Here is a 15547-nt window from a genome sequence, read left to right as displayed (position 1 = left end):
CTATGCTACTGACCATTGGGGGAGCGATAGCAAGCAAGAGAGTTAGATATCAAGAGTCATTGATAGATAGATAGATAGATGGATGGATGGACGGCAAGGCAAGCATCTGATTGACAGTGGTCCGTGATCTGGTGTTATGCTACTATGCTACTGACCATTGGGGGAGCGATAGCAAGCAAGAGAGTTAGATATCGAGAGTCATAGACAGATAGATAGATAGATGGATGGATGGATGGACGGCAAGGCAAGCATCTGATTGACAGTGGTCCGTGATCTGCTGTTATGCTACTATGCTACTGACCATTGGGGGAGCGATAGCAAGCAAGAGAGTTAGATATCAAGAGTCATAGATAGATAGATAGATAGATGGATGGATGGACGGCAAGGCAAGCATCTGATTGACAGTGGTCCGTGATCTGCTGTTATGCTACTATGCTACTGACCATTGGGGGAGCGATAGCAAGCAAGAGAGTTAGATATCGAGAGTCATTGATAGATAGATAGACAGATGGATGGATGGACGGCAAGGCAAGCACCTGATTGACAGTGGTCCGTGATCTGCTGTTATGCTACTATGCTACTGACCATTGGGGGAGCGATAGCAAGCAAGAGAGTTAGATATCGAGAGTCATAGACAGATAGATAGATAGATGGATGGATGGATGGATGGCAAGGCAAGCATCTGATTGACAGTGGTCCGTGATCTGCTGTTATGCTACTATGCTACTGACCATTGGGGGAGCGATAGCAAGCAAGAGAGTTAGATATCGAGAGTCATAGATAGATAGATAGATAGATAGATATATAGATGGATGGATGGACGGCAAGGCAAGCATCTGATTGACAGTGGTCCGTGATCTGCTGTTATGCTACTATGCTACTGACCATTGGGGGAGCGATAGCAAGCAAGAGAGTTAGATATCGAGAGTCATAGATAGATAGATAGATAGATAGATGGATGGATGGATGGACGGCAAGGCAAGCATCTGATTGACAGTGGTCCGTGATCTGCTGTTATGCTACTATGCTACTGACCATTGGGGTAGCGATAGCAAGCAAGAGAGTTAGATATCGAGAGTCATAGATAGATAGATAGATAGATAGATGGATGGATGGATGGACGGCAAGGCAAGCATCTGATTGACAGTGGTCTGTGATCTGCTGTTATGCTACTATGCTACTGACCATTGGGGGAGCGATAGCAAGCAAGAGAGTTAGATATCGAGAGTCATAGATAGATAGATAGATAGTTCGATGGATGGATGGACGGCAAGGCAAGCATCTGATTGACAGTGGTCCGTGATCTAATGTTATGCTACTATGCTACTGACCATTGGGGGAGCGATAGCAAGCAAGAGAGTTAGATATCGAGAGTCATAGACAGATAGATAGATAGTTCGATGGATGGATGGACGGCAAGGCAAGCATCTGATTGACAGTGGTCCGTGATCTAATGTTATGCTACTATGCTACTGACCATTGGGGGAGCGATAGCAAGCAAGAGAGTTAGATATCGAGAGTCATAGATAGATAGATAGATAGATGGATGGATGGATGGACGGCAAGGCACGCATCGGATTGACAGTGGTCCGTGATCTGATGTTATGCTACAATGCTACTGACCATTGGGGGAGCGATAGCAAGCAAGAGAGATAGATATCGAGAGTCATAGATAAATAGATAGATAGATGGATGGATGGACGGCAAGGCAAGCATCTGATTGACAGTGGTCCGTGATCTGCTGTTATGCTACTATGCTACTGACCATTGGGGGAGCGAAAGGAAGCAAGAGAGTTAGATATCGAGAGTCATAGATAGATAGATAGATAGATAGATAGATAGATAGATAGATGGATGGATGGATGGATGGACGGCAAGGCAAGCATCTGATTGACAGTGGTCCGTGATCTGCTGTTATGCTACTATGCTACTGACCATTGGGGGAGCGATAGCAAGCAAGAGAGTTAGATATCGAGAGTCATTGATAGATAGATAGATAGATGGATGGATGGACGGCAAGGCAAGCATCTGATTGACAGTGGTCCGTGATCTGCTGTTATGCTACTATGCTACTGACCATTGGGGGAGCGATAGCAAGCAAGAGAGTTAGATATCAAGAGTCATTGATAGATAGATAGATAGATGGATGGATGGATGGCAAGGCAAGCATCTGATTGACAGTGGTCCATGATCTGCTGTTATGCTACTATGCTACTGACCATTGGGGGAGCGATAGCAAGCAAGAGAGTTAGATAACAAGAGTCATAGATAGATAGATGGATGGATGGATGGACGGCAAGGCAAGCATCTGATTGACATTGGTCCGTGATCTGCTGTTATGCTACTATGCTACTGACCATTGGGGGAGCGATAGCAAGTAAGAGAGTTAGATATCGAGAGTCTAGATAGATAGATAGATAGATGGATGGATGGACGGCAAGGCAAGCATCTGATTGACAGTGGTCCGTGATCTGCTGTTATGCTACAATGCTACTGACCATTGGGGGAGCGATAGCAAGCAAGAGAGTTAGATATCAAGAGTCATAGATAGATAGATAGATAGATGGATGGATGGACGGCAAGGCAAGCATCTGATTGACAGTGGTCCGTGATCTCCTGTTATGCTACTATGCTACTGACCATTGGGGGAGCGATAGCAAGCAAGAGAGTTAGATATCGAGAGTCATTGATAGATAGATAGATAGATGGATGGATGGATGGACGGCAAGGCAAGCATCTGATTGACAGTGGTCCGTGATCTGCTGTTATGCTACTTTGCTTCTGACCATTGGGGGAGCGATAGCAAGCAAGAGAGTTAGATGTCAAGAGTCATTGATAGATAGATAGACAGATGGATGGATGGACGGCAAGGCAAGCACCTGATTGACAGTGGTCCGTGATCTGCTGTTATGCTACTATGCTACTGACCATTGGGTGAGCGAAAGCAAGTAAGAGAGTTAGATATCAAGACTCATAGATAGATAGATAGACAGATGGATGGATGGACGGCAAGGCAAGCATCTGAGTGACAGTGGTCCGTGATCTGCTGTTATGCTACTATGCTACTGACCATTGGGGGAGCGATAGCAAGCAAGAGAGTTAGATATCAAGAGTCATTGATAGATAGATAGATAGATGGATGGATGGACGGCAAGGCAAGCATCTGATTGACAGTGGTCCGTGATCTGCTGTTATGCTACTATGCTACTGACCATTGGGGGAGCGATAGCAAGCAAGAGAGTTAGATATCGAGAGTCATTGATAGATAGATAGATAGATGGATGGATGGATGGACGGCAAGGCAAGCATCTGATTGACAGTGGTCCGTGATCTGCTGTTATGCTACTTTGCTTCTGACCATTGGGGGAGCGATAGCAAGCAAGAGAGTTAGATGTCAAGAGTCATAGATAGATAGATAGACAGATGGATGGATGGACGGCAAGGCAAGCACCTGATTGACAGTGGTCCGTGATCTGCTGTTATGCTACTATGCTACTGACCATTGGGTGAGCGAAAGCAAGTAAGAGAGTTAGATATCAAGACTCATAGATAGATAGATAGATAGATGGATGGATGGACGGCAAGGCAAGCATCTGAGTGACAGTTGTCCGTGATCTGCTGTTATGCTACTATGCTACTGACCATTGGGGGAGCGATAGCAAGCAAGAGAGTTAGATATCAAGAGTCATAGATAGATAGATAGATAGATGGATGGATGGACGGCAAGGCAAGCATCTGATTGACAAGTGGTCCGTGATCTGCTGTTATGCTACTATGCTACTGACCATTGGGGGAGCGATAGCAAGCAAGAGAGTTAGATATCGAGAGTCATTGATAGATAGATAGATAGATGGATGGATGGATGGACGGCAAGGCAAGCATCTGATTGACAGTGGTCCGTGATCTGCTGTTATGCTACTATGCTACTGACCATTGGGGGAGCGATAGCAAGCAAGAGAGTTAGATATCAAGAGTCATTGATAGATAGATAGATAGATGGATGGATGGATGGCAAGGCAAGCATCTGATTGACAGTGGTCCGTGATCTGCTGTTATGCTACTATGCTACTGACCATTGGGGGAGCGATAGCAAGCAAGAGAGTTAGATAACAAGAGTCATAGATAGATAGATGGATGGATGGATGGACGGCAAGGCAAGCATCTGATTGACAGTGGTCCGTGATCTGCTGTTATGCTACTATGCTACTGACCATTGGGGGAGCGATAGCAAGTAAGAGAGTTAGATATCGAGAGTCATAGATAGATAGATAGATAGATGGATGGATGGACGGCAAGGCAAGCATCTGATTGACAGTGGTCCGTGATCTGCTGTTATGCTACAATGCTACTGACCATTGGGGGAGCGATAGCAAGCAAGAGAGTTAGATATCAAGAGTCATTGATAGATAGATAATAAATGGATGGATGGACGGCAAGGCAAGCATCTGATTGACAGTGGTCCGTAATCTCCTGTTATGCTACTATGCTACTGACCATTGGGGGAGCGATAGCAAGCAAGAGAGTTAGATATCGAGAGTCATTGATAGATAGATAGATAGATGGATGGATGGATGGACGGCAAGGCAAGCATCTGATTGACAGTGGTCCGTGATCTGCTGTTATGCTACTTTGCTTCTGACCATTGGGGGAGCGATAGCAAGCAAGAGAGTTAGATGTCAAGAGTCATTGATAGATAGATAGACAGATGGATGGATGGACGGCAAGGCAAGCACCTGATTGACAGTGGTCCGTGATCTGCTGTTATGCTACTATGCTACTGACCATTGGGTGAGCGAAAGCAAGTAAGAGAGTTAGATATCAAGACTCATAGATAGATAGATAGACAGATGGATGGATGGACGGCAAGGCAAGCATCTGAGTGACAGTGGTCCGTGATCTGCTGTTATGCTACTATGCTACTGACCATTGGGGGAGCAATAGCAAGCAAGAGAGTTAGATATCAAGAGTCATTGATAGATAGATAGATAGATGGATGGATGGACGGCAAGGCAAGCATCTGATTGACAGTGGTCCGTGATCTGCTGTTATGCTACAATGCTACTGACCATTGGGGGAGCGATAGCAAGCAAGAGAGTTAGATATCGAGAGTCATTGATAGATAGATAGATAGATGGATGGATGGATGGACGGCAAGGCAAGCATCTGATTGACAGTGGTCCGTGATCTGCTGTTATGCTACTATGCTACTGACCATTGGGGGAGCGATAGCAAGCAAGAGAGTTAGATATCAAGAGTCATAGATAGATAGATAGATAGATGGATGGATGGACGGCAAGGCAAGCATCTGATTGACAGTGGTCCGTGATCTGCTGTTATGCTACTATGCTACTGACCATTGGGGGAGCGATAGCAAGCAAGAGAGTTAGATATCGAGAGTCATTGATAGATAGATAGATAGATGGATGGATGGATGGACGGCAAGGCAAGCATCTGATTGACAGTGGTCCGTGATCTGCTGTTATGCTACTATGCTACTGACCATTGGGGGAGCGATAGTAAGCAAGAGAGTTAGATATCAAGAGTCATAGATAGATAGATAGATAGATGGATGGATGGACGGCAAGGCAAGCATCTGATTGACAGTGGTCCGTGATCTGCTGTTATGCTACTATGCTACTGACCATTGGGGGAGCGATAGCAAGCAAGAGAGTTAGATATCGAGAGTCATTGATAGATAGATAGATAGATGGATGGATGGATGGACGGCAAGGCAAGCATCTGATTGACAGTGGTCCGTGATCTGCTGTTATGCTACTTTGCTTCTGACCATTGGGGGAGCGATAGCAAGCAAGAGAGTTAGATGTCAAGAGTCATAGATAGATAGATAGACAGATGGATGGATGGACGGCAAGGCAAGCACCTGATTGACAGTGGTCCGTGATCTGCTGTTATGCTACTATGCTACTGACCATTGGGGGAGCGATAGCAAGCAAGAGAGTTAGATATTGAGAGTCATAGATAGATGGATGGATGGATGGACGGCAAGGCAAGAACCTGATTGAAAGCGGTCCGTGATCTGCTGTTATTCTACTATCAGCAGCAGCACAGGCAGATTTGGCGCCGTGGCTTAGTTGGTTAAAGCGCCTGTCTAGTAAACAAGAGGTTCTGGGTTCAAATCCCAGCGGTGCCTTAGGCGGGCTGTCTGTGCTCCTTGCGAAGCTTGTGCTTTCGCTTTGTCGACCATCAGTTTTAGCAAGATAGGCTTATCGTAAAGCCATCAGAGGACGTAATGAACCGGAAAGCCAACTGGACAGACGCCGGTTTGTAAAGAAGAACCAGAACCCAAAGGACACGCGCTACGGCCAACGTCCAATTCCCATTGCCGCCCCTGGACAGTTGCAACAGGGAGCTTGTTGCTCCCGTCAGCCTTACGTTTTCACCTCTGTGTGCTTCCTTTGTTGCAGTCTGCATCCAGATTTTGTTTTGTTTTGTTTTGTTTTGTTTTGTTTTGTTTTGTTTTGTTTTGTTTTGTTTTGTTTTGTTTTGTTTTGTTTTGTTTTGTTTTGTTTTGTTTTGTTTTGTTTTGTTTTGTTTTTTGCCTTACGCCTGAGTGTAGGCACTGGGGAATGGGAGAGTCCTGGCACCGTGGCTTAGTTGGTCAAAGCGCCTGTCTTGTAAACAGGAAACCCTGGGTTCGACTCCCAGCAGTGCCTTGGTTTATGTTGGCCTAGGCAATGGAAAGGAAGTTTCTAAACGCTCAATACATTTTTGCAAGATGGCCGTCCACAGCAAGCAGCTTAAGGTTACTGTAGCCACAGTCTGGCAAGCTGTCCGCCAGAAGTAGAAACAATAACAAGGGGCGGGGGGAAAAGTGGGCCGTCCCTGGGTGGATTCGAACCACCATCCTTTTGGTTAACAGCCAAACGCGCTGACCGATTGCGCCACAGAGACAGACAGAGGTGTTGTGGTTGCTGCAGTCGTGCAGTTCCTTCACAGTTGCCAAAAATCATTTCCAGCACACGATTTTCTTTGTCGTTGAATGCAACATACGTGACCATTGGGGGAGCGATAGCAAGCAAGAGAGTTAGATATCGAGAGTCATAGATAGATAGATAGATAGATGGATGGATGGACGGCAAGGCAAGCATCTGATTGACAGTGGTCCGTGATCTGCTGTTATGCTACTATGCTACTGACCATTGGGGGAGCGATAGCAAGCAAGAGAGTTAGATATCGAGAGTCATTGATAGATAGATAGATAGATGGATGGATGGATGGACGGCAAGGCAAGCATCTGATTGACAGTGGTCCGTGATCTGCTGTTATGCTACTTTGCTTCTGACCATTGGGGGAGCGATAGCAAGCAAGAGAGTTAGATGTCAAGAGTCATAGATAGATAGATAGACAGATGGATGGATGGACGGCAAGGCAAGCACCTGATTGACAGTGGTCCGTGATCTGCTGTTATGCTACTATGCTACTGACCATTGGGGGAGCGATAGCAAGCAAGAGAGTTAGATATTGAGAGTCATAGATAGATGGATGGATGGATGGACGGCAAGGCAAGAACCTGATTGAAAGCGGTCCGTGATCTGCTGTTATTCTACTATCAGCAGCAGCAGCGGCAGATTTGGCGCCGTGGCTTAGTTGGTTAAAGCGCCTGTCTAGTAAACAAGAGGTTCTGGGTTCAAATCCCAGCGGTGCCTTAGGCGGGCTGTCTGTGCTCCTTGCGAAGCTTGTGCTTTCGCTTTGTCGACCATCAGTTTTAGCAAGATAGGCTTATCGTAAAGCCATCAGAGGACGTAATGAACCGGAAAGCCAACTGGACAGACGCCGGTTTGTAAAGAAGAACCAGAACCCAAAGGACACGCGCTACGGCCAACGTCCAATTCCCATTGCCGCCCCTGGACAGTTGCAACAGGGAGCTTGTTGCTCCCGTCAGCCTTACGTTTTCACCTCTGTGTGCTTCCTTTGTTGCAGTCTGCATCCAGATTTTGTTTTGTTTTGTTTTGTTTTGTTTTGTTTTGTTTTGTTTTGTTTTGTTTTGTTTTGTTTTGTTTTGTTTTGTTTTGTTTTGTTTTGTTTTGTTTTTTGCCTTACGCCTGAGTGTAGGCACTGGGGAATGGGAGAGTCCTGGCACCGTGGCTTAGTTGGTCAAAGCGCCTGTCTTGTAAACAGGAAACCCTGGGTTCGACTCCCAGCAGTGCCTTGGTTTATGTTGGCCTAGGCAATGGAAAGGAAGTTTCTAAACGCTCAATACATTTTTGCAAGATGGCCGTCCACAGCAAGCAGCTTAAGGTTACTGTAGCCACAGTCTGGCAAGCTGTCCGCCAGAAGTAGAAACAATAACAAGGGGCGGGGGGAAAAGTGGGCCGTCCCTGGGTGGATTCGAACCACCATCCTTTTGGTTAACAGCCAAACGCGCTGACCGATTGCGCCACAGAGACAGACAGAGGTGTTGTGGTTGCTGCAGTCGTGCAGTTCCTTCACAGTTGCCAAAAATCATTTCCAGCACACGATTTTCTTTGTCGTTGAATGCAACATACGTGACCATTGGGGGAGCGATAGCAAGCAAGAGAGTTAGATATCGAGAGTCATAGATAGATAGATAGATAGATGGATGGATGGATGGACGGCAAGGCAAGCATCTGATTGACAGTGGTCCGTGATCTGCTGTTATGCTACTATGCTACTGACCATTGGGTGAGCGAAAGCAAGTAAGAGAGTTAGATATCAAGAGTCATAGATAGATAGATAGATAGATGGATGGATGGACGGCAAGGCAAGCATCTGATTGACAGTGGTCCGTGATCTGCTGTTATGCTACAATGCTACTGACCATTGGGGGAGCGATAGCAAGCAAGAGAGTTAGATATCAAGAGTCATTGATAGATAGATAGATAGATGGATGGATGGATGGACGGCAAGGCAAGCATCTCATTGACAGTGGTCCGTGATCTGCTGTTATGCTACTATGCTACTGACCATTGGGGGAGCGATAGCAAGCAAGAGAGTTAGATATCGAGAGTCATTGATAGATAGATAGATAGATGGATGGATGGATGGACGGAAAGGCAAGCATCTGATTGACAGTGGTCCGTGATCTGCTGTTATGCTACTATGCTACTGACCATTGGGGGAGCGATAGCAAGCAAGAGAGTTAGATATCAAGAGTCATAGATAGATAGATAGATAGATGGATGGATGGATGGACGGCAAGGCAAGCATCTGATTGACAGTGGTCCGTGATCTGCTGTTATGCTACTATGCTACTGACCATTGGGGGAGCGATAGCAAGCAAGAGAGTTAGATATCAAGAGTCATTGATAGATAGATAGATAGATGGATGGATGGACGGCAAGGCAAGCATCTGATTGACAGTGGTCCGTGATCTGGTGTTATGCTACTATGCTACTGACCATTGGGGGAGCGATAGCAAGCAAGAGAGTTAGATATCGAGAGTCATAGACAGATAGATAGATAGATGGATGGATGGATGGACGGCAAGGCAAGCATCTGATTGACAGTGGTCCGTGATCTGCTGTTATGCTACTATGCTACTGACCATTGGGGGAGCGATAGCAAGCAAGAGAGTTAGATATCAAGAGTCATAGATAGATAGATAGATAGATGGATGGATGGACGGCAAGGCAAGCATCTGATTGACAGTGGTCCGTGATCTGCTGTTATGCTACTATGCTACTGACCATTGGGGGAGCGATAGCAAGCAAGAGAGTTAGATATCGAGAGTCATTGATAGATAGATAGACAGATGGATGGATGGACGGCAAGGCAAGCACCTGATTGACAGTGGTCCGTGATCTGCTGTTATGCTACTATGCTACTGACCATTGGGGGAGCGATAGCAAGCAAGAGAGTTAGATATCGAGAGTCATAGACAGATAGATAGATAGATGGATGGATGGATGGATGGCAAGGCAAGCATCTGATTGACAGTGGTCCGTGATCTGCTGTTATGCTACTATGCTACTGACCATTGGGGGAGCGATAGCAAGCAAGAGAGTTAGATATCGAGAGTCATAGATAGATAGATAGATAGATAGATATATAGATGGATGGATGGACGGCAAGGCAAGCATCTGATTGACAGTGGTCCGTGATCTGCTGTTATGCTACTATGCTACTGACCATTGGGGGAGCGATAGCAAGCAAGAGAGTTAGATATCGAGAGTCATAGATAGATAGATAGATAGATAGATGGATGGATGGATGGACGGCAAGGCAAGCATCTGATTGACAGTGGTCCGTGATCTGCTGTTATGCTACTATGCTACTGACCATTGGGGTAGCGATAGCAAGCAAGAGAGTTAGATATCGAGAGTCATAGATAGATAGATAGATAGATAGATGGATGGATGGATGGACGGCAAGGCAAGCATCTGATTGACAGTGGTCTGTGATCTGCTGTTATGCTACTATGCTACTGACCATTGGGGGAGCGATAGCAAGCAAGAGAGTTAGATATCGAGAGTCATAGATAGATAGATAGATAGTTCGATGGATGGATGGACGGCAAGGCAAGCATCTGATTGACAGTGGTCTGTGATCTGCTGTTATGCTACTATGCTACTGACCATTGGGGGAGCGATAGCAAGCAAGAGAGTTAGATATCGAGAGTCATAGACAGATAGATAGATAGTTCGATGGATGGATGGACGGCAAGGCAAGCATCTGATTGACAGTGGTCCGTGATCTAATGTTATGCTACTATGCTACTGACCATTGGGGGAGCGATAGCAAGCAAGAGAGTTAGATATCGAGAGTCATAGATAGATAGATAGATAGATGGATGGATGGATGGACGGCAAGGCACGCATCGGATTGACAGTGGTCCGTGATCTGATGTTATGCTACAATGCTACTGACCATTGGGGGAGCGATAGCAAGCAAGAGAGATAGATATCGAGAGTCATAGATAAATAGATAGATAGATGGATGGATGGACGGCAAGGCAAGCATCTGATTGACAGTGGTCCGTGATCTGCTGTTATGCTACTATGCTACTGACCATTGGGGGAGCGAAAGGAAGCAAGAGAGTTAGATATCGAGAGTCATAGATAGATAGATAGATAGATAGATAGATAGATAGATAGATAGATGGATGGATGGATGGATGGACGGCAAGGCAAGCATCTGATTGACAGTGGTCCGTGATCTGCTGTTATGCTACTATGCTACTGACCATTGGGGGAGCGATAGCAAGCAAGAGAGTTAGATATCGAGAGTCATAGATAGATAGATAGATAGATGGATGGATGGACGGCAAGGCAAGCATCTGATTGACAGTGGTCCGTGATCTGCTGTTATGCTACTATGCTACTGACCATTGGGGGAGCGATAGCAAGCAAGTGAGTTAGATATCGAGAGTCATAGATAGATAGATAGATAGATGGATGGATGGATGGACGGCAAGGCAAGCATCTGATTGACAGTGGTCCGTGATCTGGTGTTATGCTACTATGCTACTGACCATTGAGGGAGCGATAGCAAGCAAGAGAGTTAGATATCGAGAGTCATAGACAGATAGATAGATAGATGGATGGATGGATGGATGGCAAGGCAAGCATCTGATTGACAGTGGTCCGTGATCTGCTGTTATGCTACTATGCTACTGACCATTGGGGTAGCGATAGCAAGCAAGAGAGTTAGATATCGAGAGTCATAGATAGATAGATAGATAGATAGATGGATGGATGGATGGACGGCAAGGCAAGCATCTGATTGACAGTGGTCCGTGATCTGCTGTTATGCTACTATGCTACTGACCATTGGGGGAGCGATAGCAAGCAAGAGAGTTAGATATCGAGAGTCATAGACAGATAGATAGCTAGATGGATGGATGGATGGATGGCAAGGCAAGCATCTGATTGACAGTGGTCCGTGATCTGCTGTTATGCTACTATGCTACTGACCATTGGGGGAGCGATAGCAAGCAAGAGAGTTAGATATCGAGAGTCATAGATAGATAGATAGATAGATAGATATATAGATGGATGGATGGACGGCAAGGCAAGCATCTGATTGACAGTGGTCCGTGATCTGCTGTTATGCTACTATGCTACTGACCATTGGGGGAGCGATAGCAAGCAAGAGAGTTAGATATCGAGAGTCATAGATAGATAGATAGATAGATGGATGGATGGATGGACGGCAAGGCAAGCATCTGATTGACAGTGGTCCGTGATCTGCTGTTATGCTACTATGCTACTGACCATTGGGGGAGCGATAGCAAGCAAGAGAGTTAGATATCGAGAGTCATAGATAGATAGATAGATAGATGGATGGATGGACGGCAAGGCAAGCATCTGATTGACAGTGGTCTGTGATCTGCAGTTATGCTACTCTGCTACTGACCATTGGGGGAGCGATAGCAAGCAAGAGAGTTAGATATCGAGAGTCATAGACAGATAGATAGATAGTTCGATGGATGGATGGACGGCAAGGCAAGCATCTGATTGACAGTGGTCCATGATCTGATGTTATGCTACTATGCTACTGACCATTGGGGGAGCGATAGCAAGCAAGAGAGTTAGATATCGAGAGTCATAGATAGATAGATAGATAGATGGATGGATGGATGGACGGCAAGGCACGCATCGGATTGACAGTGGTCCGTGATCTGATGTTATGCTACAATGCTACTGACCATTGGGGGAGCGATAGCAAGCAAGAGAGATAGATATCGAGAGTCATAGATAGATAGATAGATAGATAGATGGATGGATGGACGGCAAGGCAAGCATCTGATTGACAGTGGTCCGTGATCTGCTGTTATGCTACTATGCTACTGACCATTGGGGGAGCGAAAGGAAGCAAGAGAGTTAGATATCGAGAGTCATAGATAGATAGATAGATAGATAGATAGATAGATAGATAGATGGATGGATGGATGGATGGACGGCAAGGCAAGCATCTGATTGTCAGTGGTCCGTGATCTGCTGTTATGCTACTATGCTACTGACCATTGGGGGAGCGATAGCAAGCAAGAGAGTTAGATATCGAGAGTCATAGATAGATAGATAGATAGATGGATGGATGGACGGCAAGGCAAGCATCTGATTGACAGTGGTCCGTGATCTGCTGTTATGCTACTATGCTACTGACCATTGGGGGAGCGATAGCAAGCAAGTGAGTTAGATATCAAGAGTCATAGATAGATAGATAGATAGATGGATGGATGGATGGACGGCAAGGCAAGCATCTGATTGACAGTGGTCCGTGATCTGCTGTTATGCTACTATGCTACTGACCATTGGGGGAGCGATAGCAAGCAAGAGAGTTAGATATCGAGAGTCATAGATAGTTAGATAGATAGATGGATGGATGGATGGACGGCAAGGCAAGCATCTGATTGACAGTGGTCTGTAAACTGCTGTTATGCTACAATGCTACTGACCATTGGGGGAGCGATAGCAAGCAAGTGAGTTAGATATCGAGAGTCATAGATAGATAGATAGATAGATGGATGGATGGATGGACGGCAAGGCAAGCATCTGATTGACAGTGGTCCGTGATCTGATGTTATGCTACTATGCTACTGACCATTGGGGGAGCGATAGCAAGCAAGAGAGTTAGATATCGAGAGTCATAGATAGATAGATAGATAGATGGATGGATGGACGGCAAGGCAAGCATCTGATTGACAGTGGTCCGTGATCTGCTGTTATGCTACTATGCTACTGACCATTGGGGGAGCGATAGCAAGCGAGTTAGATATCGAGAGTCATAGATAGATAGATAGATAGATAGATAGATAGATAGATAGATAGATGGATGGATGGATGGATGGCAAGGCAAGCATCTGATTGACAGTGGTCCGTGATCTGCTGTTATGCTACTATGCTACTGACCATTGGGGGAGCGATAGCATGCAAGAGAGTTAGATATCGAGAGTCATAGACAGATAGATAGATAGATAGATAGATGGATGGATGGATGGACGGCAATGCAAGCATCTGATTGACAGTGGTCCGTGATCTGCTGTTATGCTACTATGCTACTGACCATTGGGGGAGCGATAGCAAGCAAGAGAGTTCGATATCGAGAGTCATAGATAGATAGATAGATAGATAGATGGATGGATGGATGGACGGCAAGGCAAGCATCTGAGTGACAGTGGTCCGTGATCTGCTGTTATGCTACAATGCTGCTGACCATTGGGGGAGCGATAGCAAGCAAGAGAGTTAGATATCGAGAGTCATAGATAGTTAGATAGATGGATGGATGGATGGATGGCAAGGCAAGCATCTGATTGACAGTGGTCCGTGATCTGCTGTTATGCTACTATGCTACTGACCATTGGGGGAGCGATAGCAAGCAAGTGAGTTAGATATCGAGAGTCATAGAAATATAGATAGATAGATAGATGGATGGATGGACGGCAAGGCAAGCACCTGATTGACAGTGGTGCGTGAACTGCTGTTATGCTACTATGCTACTGACCATTGCGGGAGCGATAACAAGCGAGTTAGATATCGAGAGTCATAGATAGATAGATAGATAGATAGATAGATAGATAGATAGATAGATAGATTGATAGATAGATGGATGGATGGATGGACGTCAAGGCAAGCATCTGATTGACAGTGGTCCGTGATCTGCTGTTATGCTACTATGCTACTGACCATTGGGGGAGCGATAGCAAGCAAGAGAGTTAGATATCGAGAGTCATAGATAGATAGATAGATAGATAGATGGATGGATGGATGGATGGCAAGGCAAGCATCTGATTGACAGTGGTCCGTGACCTGCTGTTATGCTACTATGCTACTGACCATTGGGGGAGCGATAGCAAGCGAGTTAAATATCGAGAGTCATAGATAGATAGATAGATAGATAGATAGATAGATAGATAGATGGATGGATGGATGGACGGCAAGGCAAGCATCTGATTGACAGTGGTCCGTGATCTGATGTTATGCTACTATGCTACTGACCATTGGGGGAGCGATAGCAAGCAAGAGAGTTAGATGTCGAGAGTCATAGATCGATAGATTGATAGATGGATGAATGGACGGACGGCAAGGCAAGCATCTGATTGACAGTGGTCCGTGATCTGCTGTTATGCTACTATGCTACTGACCATTGGGGGAGCGAAAGGAAGCAAGAGAGTTAGATATCGAGAGTCATAGATAGATATATAGATGGATGGATGGATGGACGGCAAGGCAAGCATCTGATTGACAGTGGTCCGTGATCTGCTGTTATACTACAATGCTACTGACCATTGGGGGAGCGATAGGAAGCAAGAGAGTTAGATATCGAGAGTCATAGATAGATAGATAGATAGATAGATAGATAGATAGATAGATAGATAGATAGATAGATGGATGGATGGATGGACGGCAAGGCAAGCATCTGATTGACAGTGGACCGTGATCTGCTGTTATGCTACTATGCTACTGACCATTGGGGGAGCGATAGCAAGCAAGAGAGTTAGATATCGAGAGTCATAGATAGATAGATAGATAGATAAATGGATGGATGGATAGACGGCAAGGCAAGCATCTGATTGACAGTGGTCCGTGATCTGCTGTTATGCTACTATGCTTCTGACCATTGGGGG

General features: G+C 45.6%; 6 non-coding genes across 6 annotated transcripts; 4 read left to right on the top strand and 2 right to left on the bottom strand.

Moving 5' to 3' along the window:
* Positions 1 to 6077: 6077 nt before the first annotated feature.
* trnat-agu (transfer RNA threonine (anticodon AGU)) lies at positions 6078 to 6151 on the top strand. The gene has a single exon. It is a non-coding gene; the product is annotated as a tRNA-Thr (tRNA).
* A 449-nt stretch (positions 6152 to 6600) lies between these two features.
* trnat-ugu (transfer RNA threonine (anticodon UGU)) lies at positions 6601 to 6674 on the top strand. Its single transcript has one exon. It is a non-coding gene; the product is annotated as a tRNA-Thr (tRNA).
* Positions 6675 to 6838: 164 nt separating this feature from the next.
* trnan-guu (transfer RNA asparagine (anticodon GUU)) lies at positions 6839 to 6912 on the bottom strand. Its single transcript has one exon. It is a non-coding gene; the product is annotated as a tRNA-Asn (tRNA).
* Positions 6913 to 7593: 681 nt separating this feature from the next.
* trnat-agu (transfer RNA threonine (anticodon AGU)) lies at positions 7594 to 7667 on the top strand. Its single transcript has one exon. It is a non-coding gene; the product is annotated as a tRNA-Thr (tRNA).
* A 429-nt stretch (positions 7668 to 8096) lies between these two features.
* On the top strand, positions 8097 to 8170 carry trnat-ugu (transfer RNA threonine (anticodon UGU)). The gene has a single exon. It is a non-coding gene; the product is annotated as a tRNA-Thr (tRNA).
* Positions 8171 to 8334: 164 nt separating this feature from the next.
* Positions 8335 to 8408, bottom strand: trnan-guu (transfer RNA asparagine (anticodon GUU)). The gene has a single exon. It is a non-coding gene; the product is annotated as a tRNA-Asn (tRNA).
* Between the last annotated feature and the right edge of the window lie 7139 nt (positions 8409 to 15547).

This window comes from Amia ocellicauda, chromosome 2, assembly GCF_036373705.1.
Source record: "Amia ocellicauda isolate fAmiCal2 chromosome 2, fAmiCal2.hap1, whole genome shotgun sequence".
Taxonomy (NCBI): Eukaryota; Metazoa; Chordata; class Actinopteri; order Amiiformes; family Amiidae; genus Amia; species Amia ocellicauda.
This window is presented reverse-complemented; position numbering and strand designations above follow the sequence as displayed.